The 25,215-nt window shown below is 43.3% G+C and overlaps 1 protein-coding gene across 6 annotated transcripts in view; it reads left to right on the top strand.

The window, feature by feature from the left end:
• Positions 1–25,215, top strand: part of LOC128416290 (rho GTPase-activating protein 39-like) — an 85,114-nt gene that overhangs the window by 23,050 nt on the left and 36,849 nt on the right. The window contains exon 2 of one of the 6 annotated variants that reach the window (XM_053393848.1): positions 22,688–22,783. The exons of 3 other annotated variants lie outside the window; for them this stretch is intronic. The gene's annotated coding sequence lies outside the window, so the exon portion shown is untranslated. Of the gene's footprint in view, positions 1–2,425; positions 2,731–6,974; positions 7,016–22,687; positions 22,784–25,215 lie in introns of those variants that run through there. 2 more of the 6 variants (XM_053393849.1, XM_053393850.1) reach the window with 2 other exon arrangements.

Genomic DNA, 25,215 nt, shown 5'->3' on the forward strand with positions numbered 1-25,215 from the left:
CAAACAACTGACTCTTTGGCATTTGGATAATGTGTGGGGTGATCAGGAGGAAATAAAGCTACAATAGTGTCCCTTGCAGAGCAACTGCAAATTAGACAGAGCCATGCTACAGTAAATAACCCATGCCTAGTTCATACTCTGCGTTAAAAGAAACTCCAGACTTTATATTGGGACTCACTATGAGAATATACAAAGGATGGCAAGCTGGAAATAAAAGCTGTGTCTTCTAAACACAGGAGGCTTTTTCAGGTTTACTTCCATAAATCTAAAGGTAGGTTTAAAAAAACAAAAGCTGACACTGTCAGTAATTAAAATCCTGTAACAAACTGTATATGCCATTTTAGAACATAGGCAGCCCAGTTTGTAATGTTTATCATTGATATAAGATGGCCGTAAAATCAGGTTTACTGCTCATTTTTAATTTATTTACCACACTTAAACCCTGCATTTCTTCCAAGGATTCGAAGGCAGCATATATAGTTTCCTCCGCTGTAAGGTAGGTTAGTACTGTCTCACAGAGGCGGAGCTAGCTGCTCTGGCACCTGGAACGGCACACATGCTGTGCACCCGGGGGCGGAGTGAGCGTCTCGGGGGGGCGGCGATGTCACCCCCCTCAGGGGTTACACCCGGGGCGGGTCACACCCACCGTACCCCCCCTTCCCCTGCCAGTGCTGTCTCAAGGTCACCTAGTGAGCTTTGTCCTTAGGAGGGAATTTCAGCCTGGGTCTTCCAGTCCTGGCCTAATACTCTAACCATTTGAAAGTTGTTTTTCACCTATAATGACTTTATCCAGCCCTGCCAATAGTTCAGGAAATATTTGTCTGTGATCTGGTCCTGCACCCAGGAGGCGTATCACTTTTTAAGTGCCCCTGTTTCCATCCAGAGAACTCTTCCTTCATTATTTGAAAGTGAGTGAGCTTTGGCTTGAATATTCAGGGGAAGTTGTGGGTGCTAAATCTGTCTGGCCTTCTCTTATCTTGGGCAGTCATAGCACAGCATCTCCTGCCCATGTGCACACACCACGTACCTTTGCCTGTTTTTTATTGGTCAAGTTCCCCATATTTTCCAATCAAACTGCCTCCTGAAAACACTGGGGAAAAGGGGGTGGATTTTATTTCACAGTGATATCACAGTAACTCACATAATGCTTTTTCAAAAGTTACCAAGTTTTCAGGTTTATTATTATTATTATTATTATTTTATTTATTAGTCGCTTTATACCACAAAGGTCTCAAAGTGACTTACAAAAGCCACATATATATCTCAGTGAGTTGAGTGCATGCTTTGCTGGCAAAAGAAGCCAAATTCAGTCCTGGTATCTCCTAGTAGGTTAGAAAAGCCCTGTCTCTGAAACTCTGGAGAGCTGCAACCAATCAGTACAGACAATACTGAGCTAGGTGGACCAATAGTCCAATTTAATATATGGCAGCTTTCTGTTTTCTATGACTTGCCTGAAAAGCATGTACTCTCAGCTGTGTACCCTCATTTTGTCTCTGCAGGGAGGATCTAATAGCTTGTGTGTAGCATAGAGGTAGCTTGCCTTGACATTTAAATGTGTGTTGCATTATGTATGGTGTTGTTAAGTCATATTTTTAGAGTACAGTGTTGCGTTTATGCAAGGTGGGTAACAGGTTTTGTAATGATGGATAAAATGCAGACAGTTGTTTCCTATAACGTCCCTACTTTTGTTCCCGACAGAGATGTCAGTGGGTCCTGTGTTCACACTCCTTGTTGTTGTTCAGAGCACATGCTGCACTGTAATACAATCTGTGATGGTCAAAATAGTTTGCAGCTGTGTAGAGACTTGGAAGGTTTAACTAATTACACAAGCAGCTTGTCCAGCACAGAAAATCTATTTATAAAATTCAGTTGTATCCCTTACAGTCTCATTCACATTGCAGCTGAGTGACAGGGCCTGATGCCAAATCACCTGAACAGTTTCTGAGGTTATGTCTGGATGGTTCCTAACCTGCTTGGCTAGGATTCCAAAAAAGCAGGCAATGGTCACTAGATGCTGCCCTCCATACAAACACTTGAAACATCAGCCAGCCGCACTGAAGAGAGGAGAGTTGAGAGGGAAATTATTTAAAACAGCAGCTCCAAATGACAAATACCCAGATTGTCTAGATTCAAATAACAGCAACCTGCCTTGATCAGAATCTCCTGAATGCTACTAAAGAATTATGGGCACATCTGTGTTCTCAAAATAAGGATATTGTTTGTGCATGATGAGTAGCATTTAGCAGCTGTTCACCTTCCAGCAGTTCAGAGGAGCGTGACAGCAGTGGAAGGACATCAAGCCCCTGGCCACTATCCAGTATTCCAGGAATTCTGATGGAACTTTATTTGCTTCAGTCAGACTCTGGCCTGTTACCTTTTCATTCAGTACTGAGTCTCGCTTGCTGCTGTTGCGGGGGGGGGGGGGAGAGTTCTAAGCATACCTTCTCTGTTCCAGTTGAACTAGGACTGTGGACACATTCCTCAGGACTGGGCCAGGGAAATGAGCTTTGCCAGGGCCAGCGTGATATTTATATTTAATGTGCAGGAGTAAGAGTGAGAGAGTAAGATCCACAAAAACCCTTAGGAGATTCTGGATGAATAGACTAGGACCACAAACTGGAGGGGTGTGGGAAGGTGTGGTCAGTGGGAGGCAGGATCAGGAACCACAAGCGCAATCCTTTCAAGATAAGAAGCAAAAGGGAGTTGGAGGCAAGGTCAGGAGGCGCAAAGGTCAGTGTGTGTGTGTGTGTGTGTGTGTGTGTGTGTGTTCTGTTGAGTTTCACTGATTTCCCCCCCTTAAATCATCTCCCACAGAGGTGGTGGGAGGGGAGAGAAAGGAGAGACGCTGCAGTTTGATGATAGTGTTTTTGTTTTTTGCCTAATCCCTTCTGGCAGCATGTTTGCTTTTCTGTACAGCTTTTGCCCCCTTGTTTGGAAATTAGCAAATGGCAGAAATTTCATTTGCTAGGAAGGTAAGCTTCTCTGTACATGTCCTTATGTCTACAATGTGCGGAGAACTTGATGTTCAAATAATTCCTTCAGTGTAAATCCCATTTGTTCCAAAATTTGCTACTGGTGTTTCTGTTAAACCTTCTAGTAACACCTACCTGAAGAATCATAGTCATACAAAACACATACAAAACACAATAACAGTAATCTGGAAAAACTTCGGTATTGCATCAGCTCAAGGTTTTAATTGGCAGATAAAATTCCTTTAGTAGGCTCCCTGTCCCAGTTCTGGCTTCAAAAGGGGAGGTAGACAAAGATGCAAGAATGGAAGGTCAGGCTGGCAAGCTTTGCTTTAAGTGATCTATTTTCCCTGCAGACACTATTTGGCATTGCACCTATTCTTTGTGCGTAACACTGTGGCCTGCATTTTGTAGATTTGTTTGTTTTTAGTGGGTTTGTGGTTGTGTGCATGTTCACCACTTTATTTAGGAAATCAAACTCAGAGACCCTGGTCCTTTTCAGCATCACATTTGTATGACAAGGGTGATCAGACACTAATTTGAGGGTTAGGCAGGCTACAGGGTTCATAAGCCAGGAAAGGAAATCAGGCCAAAAGAGCCAGGACAAAAGGCAACAAGACCTTTTTCTCTCATCTCTTTCATCACCATGCAGCATCGTAGTTGTTGGTGTTCAGAGGTGCCATTGTGCAAATTCAACTTTTATTTTAGAAGAAATGTTGAAAGTTGGAGCCCAGAACTCTGAAGACAGGGAAGCACCTGTGTATCAAAATGTACAAATATAAATATATCAGGATAAAAAAGAACAAACTGATGTTTAAATGGAATTCTGTAATAAGCACTGGTACACATACTACTTTGGAGACATTCAGTGACATCAAAGTGAGGCAGATCCAATATAAGGCAGGAGAATCTAGAATCAGTAATTAAATAAAACAATGTTGGGCAAAAAGATTCCTAAATTGCAGGGGGTTGGATAACCCTTGTGGTACCTTCCAACTCTACAAATCTATAATTCTGTGAAATCCACAGTTTTCTGGGAACCCTTTTCTGTGTCCCAAATAATCAGCTACAGTTTAGTTAGGCAGGTAGAACAAGGCCCAGCAGTTGAGGAATGAAGCATTCTGAAATCATTAGAACTAGGCAAATATGTCCAAGTATAAAGATTCTGATTCTATCCCCCGCCCCCTAGGAAGCTGATTACATTAGCCTATGCTGACCACGTTAAAGGGACACAGCCTGAAATCCTATTCACACTTGGGATAAGCCTCACTGAACCCAATAGGATTTATTTCCAAGTAGCTACACATAAGATTGCACTCTGAAGCAGAGTGGTAGAGTGCATTGTACTACTTGCTGATAGTAGAAACCATTTCTTAATGTTTGCATTAAATACCTCGTGCAAGTAAAAGTGACTAGCATATTATTAAAAATGTTCACACAACCAAAAGTACTATATATTATGTATATGAAACCAATGGTCATTTCCCAAAGTTTTCTTGTGATCCAGGCTGGAAAGTATTTTCCTATAAATGTCTCTTTGAGGTATTGTAGCATATGCTGTATATTTTCTATTCTAATCTTCCCTGTGTTAAGCAAGAAAGGCCCAGGATATTAACTTTTAAATTTCAATGGGAGTTCAGCATTTCAAAAATCCAGCTCTGGAGCAGGTCCCAGGCTTTTTGAAGCCGTCAGCCCAGAGACATACCCTGGGGCTTCTAGAGCTTGTGCTCATAACAACATGCAATTAAACTAAAGATTGGTTGTTTGTGAATCTGGCTGCATTTCCCTCTGTTTTTCTTATTACTTAGGCTCTTGTGTGAATCCTGGTCTTCAAAAGTTGAAGGAGAGGTGCGTGTAAGGCAGTATGCTGTGTGCCTTACCTTGTAAAAAACCCCACTTCGCCCAAGAGCTTTCAGTTCAGAAGTTGATTAAAGGAGACAAGGACAGAAATCAGTGTATATTTTCAGTGCTTACTCTGCATAGTACTCACAGACCCCACAGAAAATACACACTTGTTTTCTGCCCTTATGTCTTTTTGCAGTGTAGGACAAAGTAAAGGTAAAGGGACCCCTAACCATTAGGTCCAGTCGTGACCGACTCTGGGGTTGCGGCGCTCATCTCGCTTTACTGGCCGAGGGAGCCGGTGTACAGCTTCCAGGTCATGTGGCCAGCATAACTAAGCCGCTTCTGGCGAACCAGAGCAGCGCATGGAAACACCGTTTACCTTCCCACCGAAGCGGTACCTATTTATCTACTTGCACTTTGACGTGCTTTCGAACTGCTAGGTTGGCAGGAGCAGGGACCGAGCAACGGGAGCTCACCCCCATCGCGGGGATTCAAACCGCCAACCTTCTGATCAGCAAGTCCTAGGCTCTGTGGTTTAACCCACAGCGGTAGGACAAAGTAGTTGTGTTTAATTAATTTATGCCTATTGGACACAGTATGTGGATATCTTACTGCAAATATACCCCTTAGTGCACTTCATTCAGTTATTCTGTAATCAGCGCTGCAGATAAGTTGTACAGTGGTACCTCTGGTTGTAGATGGGATCTGTTCCAGAGGTATGGTTGGATTTCGAGGTTTCTGCAACCTGAGGACCGCTTCTGCGTATATGCGCGCGCGGCGAAACCCGTTAAAATACTTCTGGGTTTGTCATGTGCACATCCCAAAGTGTACATAACCAGAGGGTTACATAAACAGAGGTTGGACTGTATTGGTTATTCAGAGATGTAGAGTTGCATAGGAATAAGCTTCTGTATCGGTTTGCTTCGTGGGATCAAGGACACAGTTCTCCTTCATACATCTTTTCTCCTTATGTGAAATAGGACTATTTTGCCTTACAATTGCCTTAGATAGCTGGGTATTGATTATAAATTTATTATTAATTATGATTTCACCAGGCTGTACTTGTATGTAGTGTCTTTGCAGGCACATGTCTCAGATCTGTATGTGTGTTCACTATACAGACATTTAGTATTGGAGATGACAGGAAGCTCTGAGGTGGGGCTGCTAAATGGCAGCCTGTGTCTAGCTAAATTATTTAGGGCAGCCCCCCAACAACTTAGCATATATATTTTACTGAGCAGAAGTTGGCATTGCCAAGGCCCATCATTGTGCTATTGTGATCACAGAGCTATGATGGGGAACCTGTGGTTCTCCAGAAGTTGTTGGACTCCAGTTCCCATCAACCATGATCCTCATGCCCAGTGGTCAAGGAAATGGAGTACAGTATCTGGAGGGCCACAGGTTCCCTGCCCCAGCATGGAGATTTCAGTCTCTCTGTGCAGTCCAGAACAACAATGGGAATGTAAATCTCTCCATTCCCTGAGAGAGAGAGAGAGAGAGAGAGAGAGAGAGAGAGAGAGAGTCCTTCTCCTGAGCTGCAGCTACAAATAAGCTGGGGCCAGAGGGGGAGGTCTTCAACACTACTTTTTCATGCCTGAATATATATCATAGACAGAAATAATATGTGCCGTATCCCTATTTGGGCAGGTCCTCAGTATGTCTGGGTTTGTGGGTCTGCCATGCCATGAGGCTCTTGTAGGGCTGGCTGAAGAAAGGTTGGCTACCCTTGTTCTAGTTAACAGTATTTATTCTATATTTTTGCAGAACAGGAATATATATATGCCTAACTAAACAGACTCTGGTGTATTTTGATGATACCTATTTACAAAGGCAACAGACACTTTGTGAAACTGGCTGCAGTTATATTTACCATGGTTTCTCTGTAATTTTCCTGACAATGTGCATGATAAGTGTGGGCATATATATAATTGCTTGCTTTAGGGGTTTCAAATTATAGCTTTTCCTGGTTTTGGCAGAAAATCCAGACAGAGAGTATCATGATGTTGGAAATAGAATTTGTTTTCCTCTAGGAACTGACCATAGCTGCTGGTAAAGTTGTATGGCGAAATAAAGTGTTCAGAGAGAGCACAAATTTGAAGACCTTCTTGGAGCAGCCTTTCTTAAATCTCAGTGTTCATATATTTATTGTTCCGGGAAAGGGACAAGACTTGACCAGGGGATCCAAATGAAAGCAGACGCAGGTTAGATGTTTTGCTATATTATATTGAAGCCTTATTTACCTAGGGATCCATCAGCCACGCCATCCCCGGACCTTGGAGGGAACAAAAGTACCAGGAAAGCAAAATCTTCTTTGGAGAAAAGCAGTTTATTATCTGTGCACAGAGACAACCAGCAGAATAATTTCTGAAAGACTGGCTGTAAATACATGGCATTTGGCAGGCATTCTTATACTGTAGGTACACATTTCTCCACCAATCACCAATTGCCAACCTATAGGTACACCTCCCTTCCACCAATCACCAATTGCCAACCTATAGGTACACCTTCCTTCCACCAATCACCAATTGCCAACCTATAGGCACACCTTAGGAGGATAATCACGTTAAGCACGTTCCTTACCCATTTCCCTGTCTTTTGAGCCTACGTGGCTCCTCTTATTCTTTACTTGACCAGTGTCACAAGCCAAACCTGCTTAAGCAATCTTTATTGGAATCTAAAGCCAAAGCTTGCTCAGGCAATCTATATTGCTACAGAGCTAAACCGTCCCTTCCTTCATTCCCTCCTCTTCTTTTGGACAGCCTTCTGGCTCGTCCAAGGCAATAGGCTGGTATTCTCGCATCAAAGCTATCACTCGGGGACCCATCATGCGCGACATTGTTTTGTGCACCATATTTTGCAAGCATTGCACCAAGCAGGGAATACAGAAGCAAAGAAGCAATAAAAATAAAATTGGTCCTAAGAGCATAAAAAACATTCCTCTGAGCCACCCATTTGGCAAAAGCTTATCTAGCCAAGACATATTCCATCCTTCCCACACTTGTACAGGGACGTGTGCCACCTTCTCAATACTTGCGGCTAAATTACGGATGGCTTCACCATGATCTGAAATATTGAAGCAGCATGCTCCACCAGTCAGGTTGAGGGCAGCACAAAATCCTCCTTGTTTGGCCAGAATAAAGTCCATTCCCAAACGCAGCTGGAGGACAGCAGTGCGGGTCTCATCCAGCTGGGTAGCAACAAGGCGAAGGGCGGTGGCCGTTGCATTGGCCACAATCTCTACTACTGCCTGGAGTTGGATTATGCGATTTAGATTGTACATGGGCTCTCTGGCACCTGCTACTAACTCACCAGGGTTCCAGGAGGCCGGATCATAGTGGGCAATTATTCGCTCAGGTGGCCATTCATCCTTTCCCCACGTCTGCTTGCTCCCTGAGGCTATATTCGTGATATCAACAGATCTGTGATTGCGATGGGGAAATAAGGTGGTAGGGAGCAGCCACATGGGGGGTAAAAGGAAGGCTGGATAACAATTGCCCCACCAACCGTTGGGGAGGTGGTGGAAAGCCTTTGTCCCACAAATCCAATATACAGGATCCTTGTTCTGGGTGGCCATATGGTCACCCATAGAACTAAAAGCTAAAAGATTTAAATTGGTGCAGGCTCCGCCACACTCAGTGGTATCAGTGGGGTTACACGTACACTTGCATGAGGAGCGCCCAGTAAAAGTTATATTGTGTCCAAGGGTGGCATTTTTGGTCTGGTTGACACAGAACCATCCGGGAATCCGATAAACACGGAGGGGATAGGGATGATTCCAGTATGGGCCCCACTGGAATTTACTTCCAGTATACTGGATTCGGGTCCGATTAAGAGGCAACGGAAGCAGGGGCATGCCCCCAGCCGCATCCAGAGGTCCCAAGGCACAAACAAGGCAACGGGTCCTATTCTCCTCCTTAGCTACCATTTCTGCCGTTTGCAGCCAGCGGTTGTAAGGGTTGTGGATGCCCCGCGTGACCATGATACGGGTAATGTTTACCTGGGAGATCCAGGACCCTACTTCCCCCTGGGCCAGAGCGCAGGCGGGTTCCCCAACTAGGAAGAGAAGGAGAACTGTCAGTGGGATGGAGGAGGGACGCTTCTTCCCGCAAATTCTATGGCGCTCGTGCCAGCAAAAAAAGAGACACATCCACGTGACAAGGGCAGTTGAGATAACTCCCACCCACCAACCCCAAGAATGCCAGGGCTCTCCCCACCACAGATCAGTCATGGTATGGGTCTGGAAAGGGGGTTGGGGTTATCCGGACGCTCAAGTTGGTTAGGGAAACAAGGTCGGGGATACCTCCAAGCGTCAAACCCTATGGTGTGGAGATAAAACTCCTCAATCCCCGGGGGATGATGGTACCCCTGATGGGTGGAGGATAACCTTGCCCCCCAAGGAGAGGGTACCCACGGTGGATGGGCCACTACACACCCACACGAATAGGTAGCCGCCTGTAAACTGCAAATGCTTGGTGTCAAAATCCCCACTGCTTCCTCCTCATACCATATAATGCATACTAAAGTTCGTTCAGGGTTCTGGACGTTATCAGGGGACAAAGGCTGCAAGGCTGGAACGTTGGAGGCGCTCCCGGTGGGCGCCCCTCCCATCCAATTCTTCAGCTGTGCGTAGAGATATCAGCTTCCGGTGTGATATCAGCAGAGCGGTCGTCTGCCAGGCGTCTGGCGATAGTCAGCCGGAGGGAGTTCTCTGGATCTGGTGTAACTGTCCAGTCTGAAATAGCTTTCTTCACTCGAGTATGGTGGACCCACGGGGTGATGCCAGCAACCTTCACAGCAGTAGGTGTAGAAAGTAGCACAGTGTATGGTCCCTTCCAGCAAGGCTGTAGGGGGGCTCGCTGCCAGTCTTTCACCCACACTTCATCACCTGGCTCGAACTGATGGAACGGTTCAGTTAACACACATGGGGTGCGAGCCTGGGTCCACCTGTTGAAACAGGAGAGAACTTGGGAGAGTGACTGTACATAGTTATTCAATTGCATATCTTGGCTAGCATATGGAGTTAACATTCTAACATAGGGGACTGGTCTCCCAAACAAAACCTCAAATGGTGACAAATGGGTCCGCTTTGACGGGAGGCTGCGGACCCTGAGCAATGCCAAGGGCAACATGGCCACCCAATTAGACCCGGTCTCCTGCGTCAGCTTGGACAGCTGATTCTTTAGAGTTCTGTTCATTCTCTCTACCTTTCCAGAACTCTGGGGTCTATAAGCAGTATGCAGCTTCCAGTTGATCTGGAGCGCCTTTACCAGTCCCTGTAGGACTGTGTGAACAAATGCTGGTCCATTATCAGATCCTATGGACCTTGGCAATCCATAGCGAGGGATGATTTCCCTAAGCAGGCACCTGGTTACTTCAAATGCCTTTTCAGTCTTTGTTGGCCATGCTTCGACCCATCCGGTGTAGGTGCACACTGCCACCAGCAGGTAGCGGTGTAGTCCACAACGGGGTAATTCAGTAAAGTCCACGACAAGATCTTCCATAGGTGCAGTTCCACTATGCTGACTCCCTGGGGGAGCCAGTGGTCCGGCTCTGGGATTATTCTTTTGGCATAGCAGGCATTTCCTGGAGATCTGGGCTGCCAGTTGGTAGAGGTGGGCTATATAGAAGCACTTCCCCAGCTGCTTGGTTGTAGCATCGGGTCCTATGTGGGTTGAACCATGATATCTCTGAATTATCTGCCGAGAAAGAGACTCTGGAATAGGAGGTATTAGACTCAGCAGCGTGTAAGGATTGGGCACATTGGGGTGGAGGGTTTCCACGGCCTGGTTGACCAATCGAAGGTCTTGGACTGGACGGTACGTGCCATCTTCCTTCTTCACCGGCAAGAGTGGGGTGTTCCACTGAGATTGACACTGTCTCAGGATGCCATGGCGAAGTAACCGTTCCAAATGTACCCATACTCCCTCCGCAGCTCTTCGGGGGATAGGATATTGGTTCACAGCCACAGGGTTGGCGAATGGCTTGGGCTTGACTATTATAGGTGGGATGTTCTTTGCCATTCCGGGCGGGTTGCTTTCTGCCCACACATCAGGGGTAACTTCTTGCAGGAGGTCCTCTGAAATAATCCCCTCCTCTTCTTTTACCATCATTAAGCGCCAATGTTCCCTTAAGGGTACCTCTAAGGAGAATTCCCCTGCTGGCCCTGTGGTCATTGTTACTTCTCCCGTTGGTTGGAAAGAAATCTGGGCTTGTAATTTTGATAGCAGGTCTCGGCCCAATAATGGGATGGGACACTCCGGTATATACAAAAACTTGTGTTGGACCACTTGACCGCCCAAGCTACAAGCAACAGATTGCAGGAATGGGGCTCTTTGTGATTTGCCTGTAGCTCCTATTATATTAATTGTTTGCTTGGTGGGCTTGGATACTGGTACTGGCAAAACAGAGTGGGCGGCTCCGGTGTCAACCATGAAGGGGATGGTTCGGCTCCCTGTTTGTATTTTGACCATGGGCTCACGGGAACCTAAATCAGCTGGGCCCGGTCTGTCCTAATATTCTTCTTCTTTCTCTCTCAGGCTCATTGCGCCGGGCTGTCTTTGGGTTGGGGGGTGCCAGGGGGGTCCCTGTCCTTGTCCTCTACCCCTGCCAACATTCGCCAATGTCCAGGGTCTCAGTTCCTGTCCAGATCCCACGGGGTTTGGCCCTGGGACTCGTTCTCCTCGTCCTCTTCCATCTAAGTGAGCCTGTGGGCATTCTCTTTTCCAGTGCCCTTCCTGCCAGCAGATGGCGCACTGGTTCCTCCCCAGACGGCCTTGTCCTCCTCCCTGGGTGCTTCCTCTTTTATGAGGGGTGGGTGTGGTAGCCTGTAATGCCATCAACTTTTTTGCTTGATATTTCTCTTTCTTCTTTTGTGCCTCTTCCTCCCTCTGATTATAAGTGGTTTGAGCCAATTCTAGCATCCACTCAAGGGTGTGGCCCATGAAAGCCTCGTGTTTCTGGATTTTTCGGCGGACATCGGGTGCTGCCTGAGCTACAAAGGCAGTTTTTATGATAGGGGCATTGACAGCCTCATCTGGGTCCACAGGGGTATACTGGCGGTAGGCTTCCTTCAGTCTTTCCAGATAGGCGCCTGGGGGCTCCTCACTCCCTTGCATTATCTCCCTGATCTTGGCAAAATTAGTAGGCTTCCTGGCTGCCCTTCTCATGCCATTTAAGACATTCTGGCGATAAGTGGTGAGGGCGTTTTGCCCCTCAGTGATCTGATAATCCCAATTCGGTGTATTTTCAGGATATCCTGTTGCAACAGCTTGATCTCCTGCCCCCTGCGCTCTCATGTGTGCTCGGGCTTCAGCATGAATTCGCCTAGCCTCTTCTGTAGTTAGCAGGGCATCCATCAAATATTGCACATCATCAAAAGTCGGATTGTAGGTTTTGAAAATTCCCTCAAACAGCTTTATTATTTTTGCTGGGTTTTCCTCAAATGAAGGGTTTTGGTTCCTCCAATTACAAACATCTGCACTAGAGAAGGGGACATGTTGAACTGTATAAGTTCTATTGGGCACCACCCCGTTAGGTCCCGCAGGGGCCGGAGGGTCATACACTCTACGCAGAGGCATCACTCTGGCCGCGCCCTTTTTCTGTGCTTTATGTGCCCTATGGAGGGTCACTCTTTTCGCCGCCCTTCCCCACTCTCTCTGCCACTTCCTTTTATGTTGCCCTGTACATTCCGCTGCCTTTAACAAATAGTGGCTGACATCCACTTCTTTTGCATAAGGTTCCACATACTTCCTTAAACGTTCTGCCTGCTCCTCTGTCCATGTCTTGTTATTATTTGTCAGCTTGACTAATCTTTCTACAAACTCTTCATCCTCATCATCCTCTTCTCCTTCTGACTCATCAGTCTTGGGTTTGGGCTGGGGGCCAGCTCCTCCCAGTGCCTGGGGACCTGGGCCTGGTGGAATTGCCTGAGGGGCAGTTGGTGGAGCATAGGGTGGAGGTGGTTTAATAATTCCTCCCTCCTCATCTTCTGGGTCTGGTATCACTGGGGGCCTTTCTAACTTCCCTGCCGGTCGAACTGCACAAACTGTACTTTGTGGGGCGTCGCCTCGGCAGGCTTTCAACCACGGTGGGTTCTTTTCTACATTGGTTTTCCAAGTAGAAATATAAGGGATCTGGTCTGGGTGGACATTCAAGATATTTTGATATAGTGGGCTGATTAGTTGCAAATTAAGACTGCCCTCCGATGGCCAATTAGTTTGTTGGGGCCAATCAACTTCACACAATGTCCTCATCCTCTGTCTTCTCAATTTGATTCCCCAATCATCATGCTTTGTGGCTGCTTTCCAGTTGTTTAAAAAACATTCCAGAGGACTACATTGGCTTGCCCCAGACCCCATTTTTTTTTTTTTTTTTTCCCAGATACTCTGCTCCTAACAGGTTGTAAATTCTTTCACACTCCACACACTACAGCCCTACAATCGCTCGGCCAAGGGGGACACTAAGCCCTGGCCCACACTTGACAATTCAGTCACTAGAGTATCTGACATGCAACATACAACATACAAAACACACCAATATAATTTCAACATGTAACACACTAAATACACCAAAATAATTTCCCCCTGTTTCCCTTTTTACCAAACCTTACTGGCGGCACTCTACTGCACAACCAGTTGAGGCTGATCAGGCCTCGCCCTTTTCCCTTGGGCCCACGCCCTTTTCCCTTGGGCTTACCGTTTTCCGCTGCGGACCTGTCCCCTCGGCGCCGTCCTCTTTGTTTTTCTCCCTCAACAAGATGTCTCCACTACAGGACAGTGTGGCCGGCTTCCCCCACGAAACAGGCGGGGTGCGCGCTGAAGCCTGCAAACGCTGCTGAGCTGTTCACCTTGGTTGAGCCTGGCCCTCCGGTCCGTATTTGGGGAGGGGGCTTATCCCGGACGAGCCCCCAAAGAAATGAAGCCTTATTTACCTAGGGATCCATCAGCCACGCCATCCCCGGACCTTGGAGGGAACAAAAGTACCAGGAAAGCAAAATCTTCTTTGGAGAAAAGCAGTTTATTATCTGTGCACAGAGACAACCAGCAGAATAATTTCTGAAAGACTGGCTGTAAATACATGGCATTTGGCAGGCATTCTTATACTGTAGGTACACATTTCTCCACCAATCACCAATTGCCAACCTATAGGTACACCTCCCTTCCACCAATCACCAATTGCCAACCTATAGGTACACCTTCCTTCCACCAATCACCAATTGCCAACCTATAGGCACACCTTAGGAGGATAATCACGTTAAGCACGTTCCTTACCCATTTCCCTGTCTTTTGAGCCTACGTGGCTCCTCTTATTCTTTACTTGACCAGTGTCACAAGCCAAACCTGCTTAAGCAATCTTTATTGGAATCTAAAGCCAAAGCTTGCTCAGGCAATCTATATTGCTACAGAGCTAAACCGTCCCTTCCTTCAATATGGCAGTATATTTAGAACACTGCTAATATACTGGATGAGAGGATTGTGCCCTTACATCTTGTCTCTTACTAAGAGAATAAGCACCAGCGTTGGATCACAGTAAAGGATAAATGCTAGAAACTGAAAGACAGGTGTTCACTAGTTCCACCAGTTTGAAACATTATGGTACCTCAGGTTAAGTACTTAATTGGCTCCGGAAGTCCGTTCTTAACCTGAAGTGCACTTTCCCATTGAAAGTAATGGAAAAGTGGATTGATCCGTTCCAGATGATGACAAAAATTTAACACAAATTTTACTGTCTAACGAGACCATTGATCTATAAAATGAAGGGAATAAACAATGTACTGTACCATAAAATAAATAAGACAGTATTGTAGATGAAAATAATAATATTTCCCCCCCTTACGTGCACTGATGATAGTCATTGTTTGGATGAGGGGCTTTTATCCATTTCTGCAGTCACACAATCAACCAGTAGCTGAACTGGGCTCCACACGATCTCCAAAACAATGGCAGAAGGCAGAGTCCCCCAGAAGTCCCCCAAACGAAGGAGCAAAGCAGAGACAAAGGCACAGGGCAGACTCACATAAACACATCCCAGAATCCCTTGCAGAATCCCAAAATTTTCCACCTCCCCCCCCCACAGGGTAGGTGGGCTTACCTGGCTAGGTGCCACCCATCTTGCTACAGCTGGTGGTGGGGCAAGGGCTGGCGAAGGGCTTTTCGGCCCAGGCTCATCTTTGTTTTCTTAACAGCTTCACTGCTCTTGGTCTTCGTTAGATAAGTGTTCCTTACCTAACTTTGGGGTTGGGATGCGACCTACTGGGCATCCTGCAGATGTCGGGGCCTGGTTCTGGGCATTCATGGAGGCCTCCAAGAGCTCCATGGCTGGAGGCTGATCGCAGAGCCTCCGTAGGTCCTGCGGATGTCTGGGCTTGGCTCCATGCAGCGGCAAGGCCTCCGAGACCTGAAAAAACGTAACTCGAGGCGTTCATAACCAGAGGTACCACTGTACTGTATATCCTTGGAGTCTGAGCCACATTCTTTGGGAGCTTTATCACTTAGTGAAGCATTATAAGATTCTGCCCACCCCCCTTCCAATCTGTTAATTTGACTACTGTAATCTTTGAACCAGTGGTTTTTTTATGCCTGTGTATTTTAAAAGACATTTTCATGTAAAAAAACCCCTATTTATTATCTCTGGCAATAAAACACAAAAGAACCTTCATTAGCTTCTTCCTAGGTATATCTAGGCAAGACTATGTCTCCAAAATAGCACTATGTAGATTTCTAGGTTCTCCCATTTTAAATGTTTTTCTTACGTTAGTCCTGATTTCCCCTTCATTATAGGGTTGGGTTTTTTAGGAACTTGGGTTGACTGCAAAGGTTAGATGTCTAATTTAGGAACCCATCTTTAAATGTTAATCCATCTGTAGCTCTTCATTTGTTTTACAACAGCCTGTTCCCAAAAAAGCAAATCTGGATGTATGTGTGCACCCTTTTTACTTCCCAACCCACTATACTGCTTGTTACTTACTTGAGGATGTTGTAGGAGCTATATCGTATAGCACTGTTTGTAGTAAATTTTGTTTGCAGATCTTCTTGCATTTCTGCTGCCATGTGGGTGTCTGCTTAAAATACTTCTGAAATAAAAGTCTACTGTGCTTCTCTGATGGGACTATATTGTGTATTCAAACCAAAACAACTGAGTGTGAGATGAAGAGAATGGAGAAGTATAGCTAGGTTTGCACATCCTCGATATCACCGAAACATTTTCAAAATACGTAGGATACACTGAAAAGCCACAAATGCCATTGAGGTTTCTCGTAAGAATAACAATTGCCCTGCTGCATCAAATGGGAGATTTGTCTGTTGTTATTACCATCATTTTCTATATTTATATAATACTGGCTCTCTGGACTGCACACAATATTAAAAAACAACACTATCTTATAAAAATACAATTAGCAGCATAAAATACTTCCATCAGAAAGAAGCGTAAAGACAGCTGACAAAAAGACACAGAACACTAAGCATGATTCATAACAATAAGGCTTTTGTGTGTGAGGGGGGAGGTGACAATTTCAGCATCAGGGCACCACCACCAAGAAGGCCCTCATCTTAGTACTCGCTCATTTTACTTCACTTGGGAAGTGCTTCTGGAACAGAACCTAAAGAGGATCTCATGATGTGGATTAAAAAAATGGTATTTCAGGTATCCTAGTCCCAATTTCTTAAGGGCTTTAAAGGCGGAAACCAACACTTTAATCTTGGGCCCAGAAATGAACTAGAAACTAGAGCAGTTAGTGAAGCACTGGCGTCATATGGTCACATAGCCCAGTTAACAATCTCACAGTTTGGTTTGGGCCAGCTGCACTTTCCAGACAGTGTCCAAAGTGGCCTCATGCAGAGCACATTCCTAGTCTGCATTCTGTTTCCAAAGCAACCATCCAAATGCTTCTTGAACCTTGCAAGCAAGGCTTCAAGTCACTGGTTACCCTTTGTTAATCCATAGATTGCAACTTGCTGTTGGCATGGCAGTGCAAAGGACAATTTTTTAATTTGTAGCAAAAGTGTGTCAGAACTAACCTACTGGGTATGCGTTTCTGAAACATTCCATTTCATAAATACTGTACAAGCAGCTATTGTAGAAATAGCAAAGAAACCTCTGGCATATCAGCATTTTTATTTAATTTCCCTTGTGATTTCAGAGCAGTCCATCTTGAGCACACCATTCATGGTCCTTGGATTACTGTTTAAGAATTACTGGTGTATTGCACGTGTAATTTCACCTTATTTGCAAGGGACAAAGCAGAATGTTTCCTTCTTATAATCAGTTGTCTGTACAGAGTTCACCTACAAAAGCAAATCCATAAGCATTCTGAAGGGTTACAAACACAGCTGCTGAAACCTTGGAATTCTTGGTTGCAAGTAAAAAATAGGTATAAAAGGAAAATTCCTGGATGCCAAGAGCAAAGTTTGGGGCAAGTACTCTTTGGTGAGAGAACCCCAACAGAGATTAAAAATCACAAAATATGCAGCAAAGTAAAGCATGGAAGTATAGGTTGTTAGACCTTTAAAATATGCCCTTCCAATATCCTTCCAAAGTTTTGATCTTCCCCAGCAAAAGACCATATGGTAAGTTAAAAATGATAAACTTACAAACTCCCCAAAGGTCAGATTCGTGTGCTTTTCTATACAGAATCAGAATAAGTTGCACAGGCAGGAAAACTTGACTTGGTTTCAGTGGTGAGAGAGCCATGCAGTCTGAGCTTGGAACTACCAGCTCATACCTCCTCGCATGTTGAGCTTCTCAGGTAGACTAAAAGGGAACAAAGGCTTGATTATAGTACCTTCCAGGGTGAGCTCAGCCTCACAGGACAGCTCACTCCTGTATGGCTTTAACCTGTTCATGCATTAATTAGACTTAAGCATGTTTGTTATATGAGGCTGGTTATCCCACAGGAATGATGTACAGTGATGAAGGGAGAAGCTGATAAGTTTGCAACGCATGGCTTAGCAGGCTTTGTTTCCAAATTGTCCTGTTTTTTCTCATGAGCAAGGAGAAGCTTGCAGCTGTAAGCTAAATCCGGTATTTAGATTAGCTGGAGAATTGAAAACAATAGGCTCACCTTTTTATTTCTCTTCTGCAAAATAACTTCTAAAGCAATATATTCACCTTAAAGGATCTCTTAAGGTGGGAGACAGCTTCATCCATGAGAGGACACTTCAAGGTACTTTAATGAGTATTCCCACTCTACCAATCTCTGTTAAGACACAAATAAGTAAATGTGAATCTTAATTAAGTCACTGTCTCATCTGCAAAACTTAAGTGACAAAGCCTTCATTTTTATCCTTCTAAGCCAGGCTTTGTTTGAACTGCTCTTTATTTTCCAAATGTTTGCATTTAGCACACATATTGCCCCACTGGTGTGGTAAGTCATTAACAAGGAATGCTTATGTTTGCTAGGTGACGTATCATGTTGTATCTAGCTTTTTCATATACCATCTGGAGGCTCTCAATCAAGAGTATATTTAAGGAAAGGAAAAGCTTTTTCATTTACTAAAGGAGGACATAATTGGAACAAGAACAAGAATAATTACTAAATTGGAAGCACTTGGTTTGGTGTGGTGTGTAGGGGGCATATCCAGATGTTAATATTTTTGATTTTAAGAATAATTAACATGAATGTGTGAATTGCCTAGAAAGTAGCGAGTACATTGCTTTCTGGATCTATTAAAAGTGTGGAGCACATTCTCAACTAAAATGAGTTAAAGAGACCTGCCTTTGAGTAACCACATCACTCTTTTGTTCTGCTTATAGAGATACCTAAATCCTAGTTGTAAAGTGGAGAAATATTCAAAGCTGGTTGAGAAGTTCTTTTGCACTCCCTCTTTGCAGTTCATCTGGCAGTTCAACGTGCTTGAACAATGTGATTTGTAATCCAGGAGCTTGTGGATCTTGGCCCACAACATTACTGTTCTCTGAGGCTCTGAGTGTACTTACTGAGACGCCTTGCTCACATTACTCAACTTGTGCAAATTAAAATGCCAGGTGGACATTCACAAGTGCAAAAGAAGGTGGCCCCAATCTGAATTGGGTCTCACTCTTCAAATATCCTCCGGCTCTCATCAAACCTGGATCATACAAAGTTGGCATGCTTTGATCAAGTGCCTGAGTGCCATTGGGTGTTATATTTTGTTTTTGTCTTGCTCAGGAAGTTCCCCAGTAGCAAACTGTCCAGAGCTGTGGTTTATTTTGACAGGCTGTAGCTTAGTGGAAAGAATTTTTATATTTATGAATGCAGAGGAAATGCCTGAGATCTATAAAACAATACAGAGAAAAGAGACAGTACAAATGGCTGTTTGGCTTGTGATGTAACAGAAGTTTGATTCAGGAACCAAATTAATCAATAACCCAACTCCTTCAATTAATAGACAAGCTTGTTACTAAGTTACTGAATGAGAGGGGAATTTGACAGTTTGCCCCATAAAATACTGAGCATTGGATAAAGAAAGAGTTTATCCTAATTTATTTAGTATTCCTATATTTTATTTTAAAAGGAAGTCTTAATGCACTAACGTTTATAGTGCCTTATGCATTTCGGGACAGGTTACATATTTTGTCATGATTTTGCCTTCATTTCAATTTCTGTTGTTACTAATGCAATGGTAACTGCCTTTGGGTGTACCAAGATAAATGTTTGTTTCAGAGCTAGAGTAATTATATATTGGTGTGCAAAGAATGCTTAGGCAGAAACTGCAGAGAACAGCTGGCCCTGAATTATGTTGTATTAAGCATTTTCCCTGAACTTATTTTCTGATCTAAACCTGTTTAAACTTTAGAATGTATGAAATGCTTTCTGTGATTTCCTTTTCTTTCTTTCCTCATACATGACCTTGTTTATGAAGGTCTTTTAGCCATTTCTAGCTTTATCAGAAATAGCTGGGATGAGGAAGAAGAGATGCCACCATTCATGTGCATCCTACAAATTCCCCTTCCCCTTCCTCACACAGCAAAGTCAGGGCTTTGAAAGAGTAAGGAGCAGCGGCACTTTAGGGAACTTTAGGGAAGTACAGAGAGTCACAATAATTTTTTATTGTTCTCTTGGTTTTTTAATGATGGGAAGGAAAACCTAAATCCTGAAGGTAAGTTAAGCACAGTTTAGATCATTAAATAAAATTTATGTGGCCTAAAACACTTTTCTTCCACCCAGATGTTTGGCAGAAGTTGCTTTACGACTTTGTAACTTGTGGCCCATGACCATGTCCATTTTATAAAGTAGTGGCTGTCTTCTATAAATATTCACATTTTTATTACTTGGGTGGAATCTACACACGCATAAAAAACGCTGTGAAAATGTTTTTTAAAAAAACATTTTGAAAAATATATTGAATTTTGCATAGCTCACTTTTGCCATCTAGTGTCACATTTGTATATTGCACTTTTCAACCCATTTAAAACGTTTTATTTGCAGCTGTGTAACTGAGTCCTTAGTTTCCAGATGTGGTTCCTTGCCCTGAATATATCTTCAAAGTTTGCTTAAATAAGCTAGGATCAAACTGGTTTCAGATTCTGAAACTATCTTCTCTAAGAACAAATCACAACTCTCCTACGTTCAGCTGTAAGATGGAACTGTGATTTGTTTTTAAAGTGAAAGCATGAAAGGGGGAGAGTGGAAGAAAGCTGAGTGATACTGAGGCTCATTGCAACTTGCTCCCAAATCATATAAACCATGGTTTATGTGATTGTCTATACCAGCTCAGAAGATCAGTTCCAGCCATATGAGTCGTCTTTGTATATGATCAGTCAAGGTTATTAACATATGAGTACTATTTTGAACAAAACTAGCAAGAAGACTTATAGAAGACTTCCCTGCAACACATTTTAACCGTGGGAGTGACCTGATGCAAGTACTATTTCTGAATACTATTACTTAAATTGAAAGCTCCTCTTTTGTTTCCTCTCTCTTCTGTGTTAAGCTCCATGAGTTAGAATGAGGAACACGCAAATTTCTTTCCAATGAACATTCTTGAAACAGTTCTGATAAATCCATAGATTTCTTTATATTACATCATACTGTACTATCTTTTGACAGGGTTAGGATTTAGATTGCAACTTCATGGCTCGGACACGTTATCTGAAAGCCTGTAGATTTCTTTACGGTTTAGGTGCTTATTTCTCATTCTCTCAGACTCTTGCCAGCAATTTTCTTTGTTTTGTCTTTAATGGTAGTGGAATTGTGTGTTTTTGTGAACAATTGCAGTACATGGTCTAAGGCTATAATCCAGTGTGCACACTTGGGAGTAAGCTTCACTAAGTACAGTGGAATTACTGGCAAGGAAACATGTATAGGATTGGAGTTCATAGCTTTTCAGTTTCTCATCTTTTCAAACTTAGAGCACAAACCTAACCATGTCTTTTCAGAAGGAAGTCATATTGAATTCAATAGGGCTAACTCACAGGGAAGTAGGATTGTTACCTTAGATTGTTAGATTCCAGTGCAGATTTCCTCTTCCTTATGTTCTTCTTTACACATACAGTGGTACCTCAGGATGTGAACGGGATCTGTTCCGGAGCCCCGTTTGCATCCCGAACGGAATGCAAGATGCGACGTCGCGTCTGCGCGTGTGTGGGTCGCGTCTTGCCGCTTCCACGCATGCGCGTGATGTCATTTTGCGCGTCTGCACATGCGCGAGCGGCGAAACCCGGAAGTAACCCGCTCCATTACTTCTGGGTTGCCGAGGAGCGCAACTCGAACGCCCTCAACCCGAAGCACATTCAACTCGAGGTATGACTGTACATACACCTGGAGAGGGGGAAAGAAAGAATACATAAGATATATGCTCGCCCACGATACCTACCCCCACCCCTTCCCCTTCCCTGCTGACAAAATCAGCAGCCCCCTCCCTTTGGAGCTCGCCAAATAAGCTACCCATAGAGCTTGCCACCTATCTGCCTCAGTCTCCCTTCTCCACTAAACTTCTCCTTGCCCTCCGATGCTGCTTTGATGACCCAGCAGCTCTCAGAAGGCTGTTATAACGCTGTTGTTTGCTGAGCCACCTATTGGTAGCCAAGCAAACTGTGTGATGACAGACATACCTTTTTATTATATGTAAGGTTTTGTGTATGTATACACACACGCACACACAAAAATAAAATATGGTTTGTCATGACCCTTGTTAAATGTTTCATTGTTTTTAACCTGTGGACACAGAAGTGAATGTTGGCCACCAACTAAACCCTTGTGTTAGAACTGCCTCTGCGGTCAAAGGTTAATGTAGCCAGGAGAGGAAAACAAGCTATAGTTAGCAACAATGCAAACAAACTTATGGATGAATGCCATTGGAATAGTTTTTGAAGTTGCTTTCTATAGCATACCCCCCTAGCTGCAAATATCCCATCCTCCCTCTTTCCCAGGAAATAACAATGCTTCAAATGACAGGTTTTGTTTTTAGAGCCAAATTCTTGCCAGTTTTGCTCCTGGCCAGAGCACAATGCTGTGTCTCAAATTGTTTCATCACATAACCATTATATGCTTGCCATTTTTTCATTTTTAGGTAGAGGTAGTTTAATTTTTTTTGTCCTTTCCGCACATTACTCTTTAATTGTGAACATTTTGTTTAAAACCTTTGAAGTAGATCTCCCTCTGAAAGCACAAGTTTTTGCTATTCAGTCAAGGTGCATGCTTCTGTCAGGTCCTCAACCAAGAGTTTGAACAGCATTAACCTTTTGTTTTCCTCAGTCTTAATTGCAGTAACACAGGCAGGTGTGGGGCTGCCACACTTCTGTTGAGTCGTGATGGGGATGAATTGAGCAATCCACTATTTTTTTTGAAATATGTATTTTAATCCAAACTATCCTGTTAAATTTTATAGCTCCAGATCTTACACCCTACAATTATTTTCATTTTAGGACATGACACGCACCTTGTTCTATCTTAGTTATAGGTATGGAGAATCAGAACATATGTTTCCTGACAAAGTTTAGGAATCTATTTACATTGCTTCCCCTGCTTGACCTTGGTCCCAACACCTCAGGTTTTTGTTTTTTTTAATCTCTTCATTTTTGTGTATATAAGCATTCTCTGGGTTTTATTTTCCAAAACTGTTGGTTTTAAGATTTTTTTTCTCTGCTCTTCAGAACAGTTTACATATGTAATATAAGTTCAGTAAACAAGACAGTTGCCACCCCACAGGCTTACAGTCGAAATGACTCAACACAAAAGGAAGACACGTGGAGGGAAGAGGGGAAAAGCAAACTTAGCCACCTGTTATTAAATATACAAAATTATTCTAAGAGCCAGTTTGAACACAAATAATGCAGAGGGAGAATAAACAAAATGCATTTGGTCTTTGTCTTGTTTCCTCCCTCTCTCTGCTGCATCTAGATGGAATGGCATTTCCAGATTATTTCTCATCCCTGACTAGTTCTCCTTTCCCATTAAAATCTGTCCAAGCTGCACTTTTATTTATTTATTTTAAATAATAGGTAGAAATACATGATAACCAGCTGAAATGAATGTCTTTACAGTTATACTTCACAAATGGACTCAAGGAAAAACCCAGATAATTTCCCCCAAGATGTTAGAGGTTGATTGCAGCCCTTCTCTGAGATCAACTAACGAAATGTGATACCATTTTTTTCTAACCATTTTTTATTCATATAGTGTATGAGATTTTCAATGCTTGGCTTAGAAAAACAAGAGATTAGTGCAGCAAATAGAATACTGGTTTGGACAATATATTAAATAGCAGATACAGTTAATTGCATGGGGTTAGAGTTTTATCCTTCCCGCAACCATCTCCAGATCTCACCTGGGAATTGACCATGCATTTTTGGCCTATGCAGATGGTCTAGCAGGGGACTTATGTTGCACTTCTCAACATCTTCCAGCGTGATTGTTGGAATTTTACATCTGTGAAGACTACAGGTTTTGCATTGATTACCTCTCCTGCCCTGGTGTGCTTGGCTCTCTTGATAGTTGGAAACACCATAAACATGATAAATTTGAATCCTAGGTTGTTAACATCCCCTTAAAATACTAGTGTTTTGTATGATTATTTTGCAAAAGCGTAATTCAAATTATAGTTTGACCTGTCACAACACAATACTATGCAGCAATGCACTGACTAGGCGAGGTGGTAATGGATAGTAATTCGTCAATGGTGTGTCTCTGGGTACTCCCATCGAAGTTTTTTATCCCCCTTCTTTTCACTGCTTTTGTTGTTGGTAGATTAGAATATAGGCATCCTTTGCTATTGTTGAGCAACTAAAATAAACGAGAAATATTCTAAAAATCAGAGGAAAGTTGGAAATGGCCTTCCTGCTTTGCTAACTCTTAAAAGGCTTCACAGAATGTGAGACAAATTGTTCCTGTGCTCTTTTATAATCATCTGATTCTTTGTAACTCTTCCGAGTTGGAAAACCAGCACTACAGGCGTAAGTAGCAGACTCTGTGCTACTTTCTTTTTTAAAAAAAATCAAAGAGCAAGGACAGTAAAACTAAATTAGGTGCTTATATTTTGTTTCCTTTTTGTCCTCATGATTTCTGACATTCGTCTTTTCACATTTTTCCAATTGGCAAGACTTGAAGGAGGTCAGAAAAGGGAGAAATGATGAGGTCATTTTGAGATATTACTGAATCCTCTGTGAGTTCTCATTGTGCTTTGGTTCCTTTCCAGCACTGCGAGTTTGTACTTGTAACTTGGAAAATCTTTGGCCTAGTTCTCACAAACTAACGATAAAGAGGTAAACCTGTGTCCTAGACTGTTCTGCTTTAGCCGCCAGTTGAGGACTAACAGGACTGAATGTTTATTCAAACAAAATAATTCCCTGCATGATAGACTGAATAAAATTAACTGTTTAGTTTACAAATGTACACCTACTTGTATCTACATTGTGATGTTGCTGTATCATGTAATGTTCTTATTAGAAACTATCTATCTATCTATCTATCTATCTATCTATCTATCTATCTATCTAGAAATCCTCCGGAGATAGAAAACTAACCTAAGAGACAGAAGGCTAAGCTAGAACCCCTAGACAATGTGAGAAGGAGTCATCCATTATTACATTTCCTCCTTTGGCTGCCCCATGTTTTCTTTAATATAGATGAAATTGCCCTCAAAACTTGGTTTGGGGCAGAGGGATGGTCTTATTAAACTATTTTCACCACCAGCAATTCTGGGGTTTACTAAGACCCTCTTCTCAACTGACTTGACTGGAATCATTTGCTAGGCTATAAATCTTCTGCTGCAGTAGCTAAGATACAAAGATCTGTTTAGCATTATGCAAAATCTTTTCCCCCCTTTAAACATTTGTCCCACATATGCTTTTTGAAATTGTCTTTAGTCGGGAGGGGATGACTCCTGTTCAGAAATATCAATTCTAACATTGCTTGCCTTCCTTCATGTTCACAGAACTAGTTTTACAGTACTTCAGATTGTGGCCATTGGATGGAACTTCCCAC

The sequence above is a fragment of the Podarcis raffonei genome, chromosome 6 (assembly GCF_027172205.1).
Source record: "Podarcis raffonei isolate rPodRaf1 chromosome 6, rPodRaf1.pri, whole genome shotgun sequence".
Lineage (NCBI taxonomy): Eukaryota > Metazoa > Chordata > Lepidosauria > Squamata > Lacertidae > Podarcis > Podarcis raffonei.